General features: G+C 39.1%; 1 protein-coding gene across 1 annotated transcript in view; it reads left to right on the top strand.

Annotated features, from left to right (window-relative positions):
- The first annotated feature begins 2029 nt into the window (after positions 1–2029).
- The window catches only part of LOC135195776 (uncharacterized), a 198185-nt gene continuing 188026 nt past the window's right edge, over positions 2030–12188 (top strand). Inside the window, exons 1-2 of the mRNA XM_064222248.1 lie at positions 2030–2117; positions 3272–3383. The gene's annotated coding sequence lies outside the window, so the exon portion shown is untranslated. The remainder of the gene's footprint in view (positions 2118–3271; positions 3384–12188) is intronic.

Genomic DNA, 12188 nt, shown 5'->3' with positions numbered 1-12188 from the left:
GCGGCTCTCTGACTTTTAAATGTGAATCCTGTCCATTTGCTCCTTATTTGCCTGGATGTCCATCTTCTTGAACTTTCTTTCTTTTCCATACACCCCCTCTTCGTGGTGATCTTAGGAATGTGATTCAGGTGTATGTCTAATAATAATAATATATTATTATTATTATCAACAACAACAACAACAACAACAACAACAACAAGAATAATAATAATAACAATAATAATGCAATGTGTATTCACAATTACATGTATATTACAAGGAATAATGTTATGGTAAGGAAATCCACATTTACTGTAGACCTACCCGAGCCCAGGTTATATATATATATATATATATATATATATATATATATATATATATATATATATATATATATATATATATATATATATATATATATATTATATAAGTTTGAGCTATGGGGCGGTACGTGATGTCTTCACGACAGGGACTTGCAGCCACTACTTCCCCTTGAAGAAGGAGAAGAAGAAGAAAATGATGAAGAAGAAAAATGAAAACCAAAGCCAATGACCAAAGAAATAAGGATAGAAAAAAAAAAAAAAAAAAAACCCTAGACCGAGCTCGCCACCGACGGCCTGACTGGGTACCGTAGGCCGATGTTTTCCTCCCCGTGGTCATGTTACAGAAAATCGTGAATGGAGCCACCTTGGGGAGTTGATTCATTTTGGGCGAGCGTGATGGGGAGCCAGAGGGGGAGAGCTTTGGTGTGGGGGGGAAGTGAGGAGGGGAGAGTTCAGGGGAGCGGGAAGTGCTGGGGTGGTGGGAGGGAGAGCTGGATGAAATGGCTGATTGGCTCTAAGCTCCTAGACCCAGTTCCGTTTTCAGGAATTGCTTATGGTGATGGGCGGATTATCTCTTTAGCTGAGCGATTTCCCTTTTGTTTGTTTACATTCGTTATATCTGGGGATTTGATGGACTGATTGATGATGTCTACGGTAAGACAGATCGGCGGGAGTTAGTCTCTATAAGCTAGGAAAAGGCTTCGTGGAGCTGAACGTTGAAGATGATTGAAGGGTAGGTCAAAGGTTTGTGAATATACGTATATTACACAAATTCTTTAATCTTTCAACTACCCTTCAAAGGAAATTGAAATATGAACAGCATAATGAATGCTTCAGACGCAAGCACTGATAAATGCAATGAATTATGAACACTCGCATATTTGATGACAAGAATGTAATATCCGCATGACGCCATTCCAATCTGTATCCTATAGAAGACTCGTTTTCAGAAGCGTGAGAGTTCTTCGTGTTTTAATCGTTTATGTATTCCAGTTATACAGTTATGTATTCATAAAAACACATGTATATACATATATATATATATATTAATATATATATATATATATATATATATATATATATATATATATATATATATATATATATCTTTTATCTTATTATTATATATTGTACAAACCAAAACCTAAAAATCTCATCGAGGCATACAGTTTCGTTCAAACAATTTCAGTGAGACAGAAAATTGTTTTGATTTTGGATTTAGTTTATTGCAACTTCATCATCATTCTAACTGAAATGTTTCTCTGGTATTTTCTGTTGTCAGGCGTTAATCTTTTATTTTCTATAGGCGAAGGATAACTTCAGGTTCGTCTGAATGAATAAAATGCATGTTTTTCTTCAGTTAAAAACGATTATGCGTCTTTTTAAATGTATTTATATGTTAGTGAACGTCATGCTTCGTCTTCATCGTTGATGCTTGTGGATTCTTCAGTATATTTCTATATATGCGTGTGTCACGCATACATACTATGTGTGAACACATGTACGTATGCATATACATATGCTGTCATATAGCGTAGAATTACTGTAAAGACAATCTTATCTTACGTCCTTGTTCAAAATTGGCGCCGTGCCCTGTATCTGAGATCCTTTGGTGGCCTGGCTACGTCATTAAAAGTGCCTCCTTTTTATTGGTCGACAAATTCAAATTCACAGAGTAGCAACCAATCAGCGTACAGTATTAGGCTTTGTTTGGTCTTTAAAAATAATAATATTAAGGATATTGTCTTCGTATGAGTGACGGTCAAAAACTCGTGTTTCAGAGGGAAATATATATGTGCGTTTCTCGTAAATCAGGTAAGTCTTGTTATATATTATTATACTAGGAAAATGATATAAGTAGACAACTGCACATTTATAATTCAGTCGTTAAGTGTGAGTTCACTAAGTGAGATTGTAATAGCTAGACGTCTTAGCTAGTTTGGTGGTAATGTAAATGTCATTTTGTATTACTTACCGGTGTTTGAAATCAGTCGAAAGCGTTAGTCTAGTTTTGACAGGTGTTTAGATAAATGTTCTGCAGGAGAGTATAGTTTTGACTGATGTTTAGATGAGTAGCCTATTGTAGAGTATAGTACTGACAGGTGTTTAGATGAGTCGCTTACTGTAGAATTACAGTTATGACAGGTGTTTAGATGAGTAGCCTAGGTACTATAGTTTTGACAAGTGTTTAGATGAGTAGCCTACTGTAGAGTATAGTTTTGGCAGGTGTTGAGATGAGTAGCCTACCGTGAGTATAATTTTGACAAGTGTTCAGATGAGTAGCCTACTGTAGAGTATAGACTTGACAGGGGCTTAGATGAGTAGCCCACTGTAGGGTATAGTTTTGACGGAGGTTTAGATGAGTAACCTATGGTAGAGTGTAATTCTGACAGGTGTTCAGATGAGTAGCCTACCGTAAAGTATAGTTTTGGCTTTTGGCAGGAGTTTAGATGAGTCGCCTACGGTAGAGTTTAGTTTTGACTGGTGTTCAGATGAGTAACCTACGGTAGAGTATAGTTATGACAGGTGTTCAGATGAGTAACCTACGGTAGAGTATAGTTATGACAGGTGTTCAGATGAGTAACCTACGGTATAGTTATGACAGGTGTTCAGATGAGTAACCTGCGGTAGGGTATAGTTATGACAGATGTTCTTATGAGTAACCTACGGTAGAGTATAGTTATGACAGGTGTTCAGATGAGTAACCTACATTAGAGTATAGTTATGACAGGTGTTCATATGAGTAACCTACGGTAGAGTATAGTTATGACAGGTGTTCAGATAAATAGCCTATAGAGTTTTGACAGGTGTTCAGATGAGTAGCCTATGGTAGAGTATAGTTTTGACAGGGGTTTAGATGAGTAACCTATGGCAGAGTATAGTTTCGACAGGTGTACGCGCATATAGACCGATAGCACATCTACCTAACAGATCACTATTGATTATATTTCTTCTTATTCCCCGTTCAGTGACGACGCTATCTGACGAACATCCGCTCTATGTCCTTGGGGTGAGAGAGCTCCTTTCCCGAGTTGTCAACAGCGGCCCTACCAGGCTGCTACTCCTGCAGGAAACCCCAAGGTAAGGACTCTGTACCTTCTTCAAAGGGCGTCTTGATTTTTTTTTTTTTTTTTTTCTCGAATCATTTCCCAAGTTGCTGACTGGTTTGGTACCTTATGAACCCTTAGTCGTCAATTGTGAATGGAAAGATGATGATAATATTCTCTCTCTCTCTCTCTCTCTCTCTCTCTCTCTCTCTCTCTCTCTCTCTCTCTCTCTGCGTCAATATCATAGATGTTGTGACTCCAGTTTTATTAGACACAAATCTCTCTCTCTCTCTCTCTCTCTCTCTCTCTCTCTCTCTCTCTCTCTCTCTCTCTCTCCTTGTTCCTATTTACTAAAATTAGAAGAACGAAAAGTTAATTGTCGTGGTTTTAGCTTTTTAATTTTCCTAATACACCTTCATCTGTTTTATCCCCAATTCTCGTGTCCTTCAGGCCTGGGCTACAAATGGCTATGGGACTGACCATTTATCGGATTGACAAAGACAATGCGTCGAAGGCAATCACTCGAGTAGAATTAGGCTTCAGATCAAAAAAGCCAGCAGGGAAAGGGGATAATTCGTTCGTGGATTATCGATTATTCTGTTATTTGGGCATTAAAGGAGGGAATGAATTAAAAAAAAAAAAAACAGCACTTGTTGAGGATATTCGAACGATTATCGCCGGTTGATGCTCTTTTGTCAGTCTATTATCGAGGCTGTTTAGACTTGATTTTCGTTGTGAGATTAATCTCTCTCTCTCTCTCTCTCTCTCTCTCTCTCTCTCTCTCTCTCTCTTATCGTAACTATTTACTCCCCAGTCAGTTTATTCCATCTCTCTCTCTCTCTCTCTCTCTCTCTCTCTCTCTCTCTCTCTCTCTCTCTCTCTTATCGTAACTATTTACTCCCCAGTCAGTTTATTCCTCTCTCTCTCTCTCTCTCTCTCTCTCTCTCTCTCTCTCTCTCTCTCTCTCTCTCTCTCTATCGTAACTATTTACTCCCCAGTCAGTTTATCCTCTCTCTCTCTCTCTCTCTCTCTCTCTCTCTCTCTCTCTCTCTCTCTCTCTCTCTCTCTCTCTACAAGGAAGCGGTGCTGCAGCTTTACCCATCTATAGTTAGACCTCATCTTGAATATGCAGTACAGCTTTGGTCACCAACACTAAGAAAAGACATAAATAGATTAGAAGGGGTACAAGCAAGAGCAACAAAGTTAGTTCTATCCATCAGGCAAATAGGTTACCGAAGACGACTGGAGAGCCTGAACATGTATGGCTTAGAAACACGACGATTGCGAGGACAACTAATAGAAACATTCAAAATACTGAAAGGCATAACAAAAGTAGACAATAACCTATTTGCGCTAAACGAAAACCAGACAAGAAATAATGGATGGAAACTAGAACTGAAGAGATACAACACATCCCATTGAGGGAACTTCTTTACATACAAGATATGTGACACGGAATAAACTGCCACCAGAAGTTGTAAACAGCAACATTGTGGAAGAGTTTAAAAGAAAGCTAGACAAAACCATTAGGACACTGTGAATGAACAATAAAACCTGCTCATACATATAAGTGAGCTCACGATGTCTCCTCGGATAGACTAACATGTCTTTGAGACATCCTAATCCTTTTAACTCCTTGCAATCCTCCCTCTCATCGTAACCCTTTATTCCTCAGTCAATTTATTAACCCCGACCTCTCTCTCTCTCACACACACACATTATCGTAACTCTATCCATTCCTCAGTCTATTTATTCTCTCTCTCTCTCTCTCTCTCTCTCTCTCTCTCTCTCTCTCTCTCTTCTTAAACATTTATTTCTCTCTCTCATCGTAACTATCTATTCCTCAGTCAATTTATTCCTCTCTCTCTCTCTCTCTCTCTCTCTCTCTCTCAAAGGTGCATCGTCGGTTTGGACATGATTTGCAGCGTAACTTTAATTTAAGACAACGGAGATATCAGTTTATGGTTTGAAACATAAAATAATAGTATTTTCGCTATAAAATAATATTCTCCATAAGTCGTATTTTGTCACCTGCTCTGATATTGTTTGTATTTTGTTAATTTCATTAACATCTCATTATGAATCTAGGGCGACATAATTTTTTTTATGTTATTTTCACTGTTTCGTTAAAAAAAATTTTCACACAATTCTTTATGCTAAAGGGATTTTTTATTTTTATTTTCATTGTTTCATTAATTTTGTTTTGCATGCGATTCTTTATATTATAAAGGCATTTTTTATGTCAATTTTCTATATATTTCATGAGGTATTTATGGGTTTTTTCTCTATTTGTTTATATTTAACATTCTGTTTAATAAAGAAAATTTTCTAAATTTGCTATATAGTGCGATGGTTGCATTGGTTTATTGCATCATTAATAATAGTAATAATGAAAATAATAAATATAATCTTGTTTTATTGCAAAATTTCCCTTCTACTTTCCTCCTTCTAAATTCCCTACCCCGAAAGAGAGAGAGAGAGAGAGAGAGAGAGAGAAGGAATAAAAACTGATTTATCAACCCAATCAGCACTCTTATTTCATCCTTAATTTCCGATAATGATTTTCCTTGTGAAAACATCAGGGCTCGCATGCTAGAAGGACACACAAAGCCATCCGATCTGCATAAGCCGCGCGCCCTTCTTGCCGGGAAGTGCACAATTAGATTTACAAGGGACCCAACCATATGCACGACCAACAGGTGATTTGCCGACGGTGCGGGGGAGGGGGTGGGGTGGGGTGGAGGGGGGGCATAGTCGTGTCAGGGTTTGGGACGGTTGAGGTAATAGGGAGAGAGAGAGAGGAGGGAGGGAGGGGGAGGCGGTTTTTATTCGGATGTCAAAAACAAGTTCGTAAGAAAAGAAGCGCAGGGTAATAAGGGCGCCATTTCTGCCTTCCTGCCCCTTGGCTTTGGGATGGGGGGGGGGGGGGGGGGGGGGGGGGGGGGCGCCATTTAGGGAGGGTAAGGAGGGATACCGGTTACAACTTACCGCTGCTCTAAGCTGCATTGCTTTCTGTCTTTTAATGCTCGTAAGTTGCTTTTATCTCTTGTTCCCTACTTAGCTGTCCAACTTCTTGAACTTAAAGAAATTTTTAAGGATAAACTTCACCAGTCTGAAATGCCCTGTTAGTCTCATACAGCACAAATGGATTGATTTAATTTCAGGAAAATTGTCAGCGACGCTAAGAATTTGGATACAAAATTTTGTATCCATATTCTTAGACACTTTTCAAAGACACCAATGAAATCCTAGTTTGATTGTTTGTTTCAAATTACGTCTAGAGACTCTCTCTCACTCTCTCTCTCTCTCTCTCTCTCTCTCTCTCTCTATAGTGATGACGAATATAAATGAAAAGTCATCATTATTTGTCTGTTTCAAAATACGTCCTCAGATTCTCTCTCTCTCTCTCTCTCTCTCTCTCTCTCTCTCTCTCCCCAGCGACGACGAATATATATAAAAAAGTAATCATTATTTGTCCGTATGTTTCGAAATACGTCTTTCTCTCTCTCTCTCTCTCTCGGCGAGGAATGCGAGTGAAAAAGTCATCATTATCTGTCTTTCATAATATCTCCTCTCTCTCTCTCTCTTTCTTTCTCTCTCTCTCTTTCCAGCGATGACAAGAGAACGTTCTCTCTCTCTCCCTCTCTCTCTCTCTCCAGCGATGACGAAAGAATATTCACACTTACTCTATCCAGCGATGACGAGAGAATATTCACACACTATCCAGCGATGATGAGAGAATATTCTCTCTCTCTCTCTCTCTCTCTCTCTCTCTCCAGCGATGACGAGAGAACTCGAACTCCAAACTAATCACGGACATCTGATGCAAAGTCGATCTCTACGTCAGGTTCAGAGACGAAGAGCTGAGTCGGATTTCTTTCTCATCCCAGGCAGCCGAAGAAGCGCTCTCTGTCATCATCTTCATCGTAAGCGGTCTGGCTGCTTGTGGACTTTTCGAGTTTTGGGATAAATCACGAGTTTTTTCCCCTTTCATTCATCGGTGGGGTTTGTCTTTTCTGCTTCGTGCTAGCGTGTGGATGTTAGTTTTTTTTTTATGTTTTTTAATCCGTGTGCAGTTCGTCTGAGGTACTTTATTTTATTCGTTTTTAGAATTTTTTTTATCCATTACCAATTCACCTGAAATATTTTTTTCATTTAAAGATTTTTTTTTTACGCGTTAGCAGTTGATCTGAGAGTTTTTTTCTTTTCTTTAATTTCAGATATGTTTTTATCCGTTAGCAATTCATCTGAGATACTTTTATTTTTAGAATTTTTTTTCCGTTAGCAGTTTATCCGAGATACTTTTTTCTCAAGAAATATTTTCGTTAGCATTTTATTAGAGATACTTTATTTTATTTCTAGAATTGTTTTCCCCGTTTGCAGTTCTTCAGTTACTTTTTTTTACTTATAAATTTTTTTCCCGTTAGCAGTCCATCAGAGATACTTGTTTTATTTCTAGAATGTTTTCTTTTAGCAGTCCATCAGAGATACTTGTTTTATTTCTAGAATGTTTTTCTTTTAGCAGTCCATCAGAGATACTTGTTTTATTTCTAGAATTTTTTCCTATAGCAGTTCATCATACATTTTTATTTCTAGATTTTTTTCCCGTTACGTCAAAGATAGTAGCTCCCTTCTCCCACTTTTCTTTTCTCGAGAAAATGCTCAATTTAGCAAAGGTATCCAGCTGATACAGTGAGGAAATTCCGTCAATTTAATGGGAAACGGAACTCGATGAGCGAAAGTTAACGGAGAGAGAGAGAGAGAGAGAGATACTGGTGGTAACATAATGCGAAGCAGCTACTGCTGCCAAAAGACCGGAGTCGTCTCTCCCGCAACCCCATCCCAAAACTTTATGCTTTCTGTCTTTCAAAATACCTCCTGGGGTTGCGTTGGGGGGGGGGGGGGGGGGGGGGGGGGGGGGGGGGGGGGGGTGGGGGGGGAGGGGGGGGGGGGGGGGGGGGGGGCTCCGACGCGCTAGGGACGGGATCCTCCTTGACTCATAGGCCTATGATTCCTGAATGACAGAGGATAAGTGAATAGCGATTTTCACATTTTTTTCTTATTTATCTTATCTTATTCAGATTCTGGTGAGGTTTCTCATTATTCAGTAATATTTGGGATTCTTAAGCGCGAGAATCTTGATTAAGAACCTTGGAATGCAATTCGCGAGGACTATGAGAATCGTCAAGCGAGATTCCTGGAATGCTTCAGAATCATATGAGATTCATGGAAATGCGGTTGCTAAGTATGAGAATCTTAAGTAAGGCTTTTGGAATGTAATTCGCGAGTGTGAGATTCATATCCAAAAGTTCTTGATTATAAGAATCTTGTGAGATTCACGGAAATGTCGTTACTGAATTTGAGAATCTTAAGTGAGATTCGTGGGGCTTTAAGTATAAGAGTCTTAAACGAGATTCATGGAAATGCAGCTTATAAGTATGAGAATCTTAAGTGAGATTCTCGGGGTATTTAAGTATAAGTATCTTAAACGAGATTCATGGAAATGAGAATCTTAGGGGAGATTCGTCGGTATTTAAGTATAAGAATCATAAACGAGATTCATGGAAATGCAATTCCTAAGTATGAGAATCTTAAATGAGATTCGTGGGAATCCGACAAATAATCACGAATACGTAAACTCCAAATTTAAACATTTGTCAATTCCCTGACTAATGATCCCCGTAGAGGGGTGCACTGTAGGCATGACTAAAGGTTCTTTTCAGCGTCCCTTCGACCCCTAGCTGCAACCCCATTTCATTCCTTTTTACTGTACTTCCGTTCATATTAGCGTTTTTCCATCTTGCTATTCCTGAGTGACCTCACAGGTCCCAGCGCTTGGCCTTTGGCCTAAACTCTCTATTCTATTTCATTGATTTGCTTCTGAATGGATTTTTTTCGAGATTCCGTCGATACGTATAAAGATCTTACTACAAGCATTCTCCCGACACTCCACCCCATCTCACTCATTCCTTAATCGATGGCTTATATCCTGCCGTTTGGCAGCTTAGGGATTCACTTCTCGCCTCTGTTCTTTTTTATTGTTTATTTTTTTTATTCGGCAGTAGGTTCGCCTCTTGAAAAACAGAGAAGGTTAAACCAGTCTCCAAGGCTCAGCGTGAATTTTCTCGTATCTATTCCTATTTTTATTATCTTTATTTCTCGGTAATTCCTGCTGTCTATGCTTGGACTTAGTTATTCATAATCTCTCTCTCTCTCTCTCTCATTAGAGGTGTCTCACAGTGAGGGACTGAGGAAACCAGAACGAGCTGTAAGGTCTGTAAGGTCTCTCTCTCTCTCAAATATTCTCGTTTCTATTCATATGTTTATTCTCTTTATTTCTCGGTAATTCCTGCTTTCTATGATTGGACTTAACTTCGTTATTCATAAATTCTCTCTCTCTCTCTCTCTCTCTCTCTCTCTCTTCTCCTCTCTCTCTTCTCTCCGCTCTCTCGCTTATGAATCTCATTCATCACATTCTTATATTCTTAATGGCTCGTAATTCCTGCTTTTATATGATTGGACGTAACTACGTTAATTTTCATAAAACACCTCTCCTCTCTCTCTTCACCCCGCTCCTCCTCTCTACTCTCTCTCTCTCGCTTATGAATCTCATTCATCACATTCTCATATTCTTAATGCAGTTACCTTTCCCCACCAATTTATCTCTGTCTTCGTCTCCTCCCCTCTCGCGTTTTTCTTATGTTTGTCTTTCCACGTGTTTATTCCTCTTTTCATCTTCTTCAATAATTTATTGTGCATTTTTATCCCGTTCATACGTCTCTCTGAGCTTTTATCCCCACTTTTATTTTTACGGTTATTATTTCACTCTTTCTATTATTCCCTTATTCATCCTTTTCTATTTTTTCTATTATTTCCTGTTTTCGTCTTCTATTTCCATCGCGTCTCTCATAGCGCTTCTTTCCATCTCCTCCCAAGCTTTGGAATTTTCCTCTTTGACTCTGTGTTTCCTGAGGTATAACCTTCCTTCCTTTAAGAGGCAGGTGTAGTATCTCACGACCTTCGGGCCCGGGCTAGAAAACTGCATGAGGTTGCCGGGTCCTGTGGCCTTTCCTTTTTTTTATTTTATTTTTTTTTTATTTTTTATTTTTTTTTTAAGAAAATTTCTTTTTTGCTTTGTTTTGACTCTCGTCTTCTCATTCATCTTATATTCTCATCATTCAGTTTTATTTTATATCTCTGTTGTCTTTCTCGTACGTCTCCTTGTATGTCGTCATCCGCTTTTCAATCGTCATCCATCTTCATCCATATTCATCCATCATCCACCCACAGTCTGTCGGGAAAAGAGGAGAAATTATTGGGTTCCTCCAAACCTGCCATCCATTCTTTTCTTCGCATGATGCATCCAAATCCAACCGCGTTCTTCTTCACCCATCTTCATCCATTTTCATCCATTTTCATCCATTTTCCCTCCATCGGAAACAAGACTGTAAATTTCTGGCTCTCTGCTACCTGTCATCCATTCTTCACTCTACATACAATCCATCCACATCCAGCAGCGTTCTTCTTCATCCGTCTTCATCCTTTTTCATCCATTTTCCCTCCATCATCCACCCAAAATCTATCGAAAAAATGGATAAATTCTTGGCTACCTAAACTTCTGCCATCCATTCTTTTCTTCGCATAATACATCCGTACCCAGCAGCGTTCTTCCTCACCCATCTTTATCCATCTTCATCCATTTTCCCTCCATCATCCACCCAAAAATAAAACTAAATATAAAAAGATAAATTTTTGGCTACCTACAAACCTGCCATCCATTCTTCGCTCTGCATAATATAACCACATCCAAGTGTTTCCTTCTTCATTCATTTTCATCCAGTTTCATCCATCATCCACCCAACATCTATCGCAAAGAATAATAGAGAATCCTGGCTACCTACACGCCTGCCATCCATTCTTTTCTCTGCATAATGCAAACACATCCAAGTGCGTTCTCCTTCATCCATTTTCGTCCATGCGCTTTCTCCCTCTTTCTCTCACCCCCCCCCCCCCCCACCCCCCCCCCCCCCCCCCCCCCCCCCCCCCCCTCCACCCCCCAAACCATCCTTTCCCACCTCGAGAGAGAGAGAGAGAGAGAGAGAGAGAGAGTGGTCCGGCCACCCTGCGACAACATCTTGCACAATTTAGGAATCGTATCACACAGGAAATAACGAGTGAAATGCAATTATAGGTCCGCCGCGCAGAAAGCACCCTCCGAGGGCTGTTGCTGCTGCTGCTGCTCTCTCTCTCTCTCTCTCTCTCTCTCTCTCTCTCTCTCTCTCTCTCTCTGTGGTCTTCAGACTACGCTTTACCTGCTGCAGGCCGGGAGATGATGCTAGAGTATTTTTTTTTTTCGTTTTTTTTTTTGGCTCTTTTGTTTTTTGCATTTGGGGTTTTATTCATTTTCTTTTTTACGTTTAAGGGAAGGGAGAGGGTTTTTTTTATTTATTTTGTTTTTGTTATTGTTTTTTTTTGTTCTGGTGTCACCCACCGTTTTGAAGCGGAAAAACTATTGATATATATGTATATATATATATATATATATATATATATATTATATTATATATATATACATAATATAATCAACGATCATTCCTGGTTTGTTTTCTTCCTTTTTTTATTTAATATAATTTTGTTGTTGTTGTTGTTGTTGATGTTGCTTTGTTGGCTTTTCCTGCATGACTACTATACAGTAACATAAAAGAGGGTCTAGAGGCGATATGTCACGACCCCTGAGGTCAGCATTTATTCCTCGTGGACTATCTCTCTGTCACAAGAACACAGCATCGACGCACATTGCGTTTTATGTATTAATAATATTATATCTATTGCAAACTGA

Source organism: Macrobrachium nipponense, chromosome 16 (genome assembly GCF_015104395.2).
Source record: "Macrobrachium nipponense isolate FS-2020 chromosome 16, ASM1510439v2, whole genome shotgun sequence".
Lineage (NCBI taxonomy): Eukaryota > Metazoa > Arthropoda > Malacostraca > Decapoda > Palaemonidae > Macrobrachium > Macrobrachium nipponense.
Note: the sequence above shows the minus strand (reverse complement) of the source record. Positions and strands in the feature narration are given on the sequence as shown.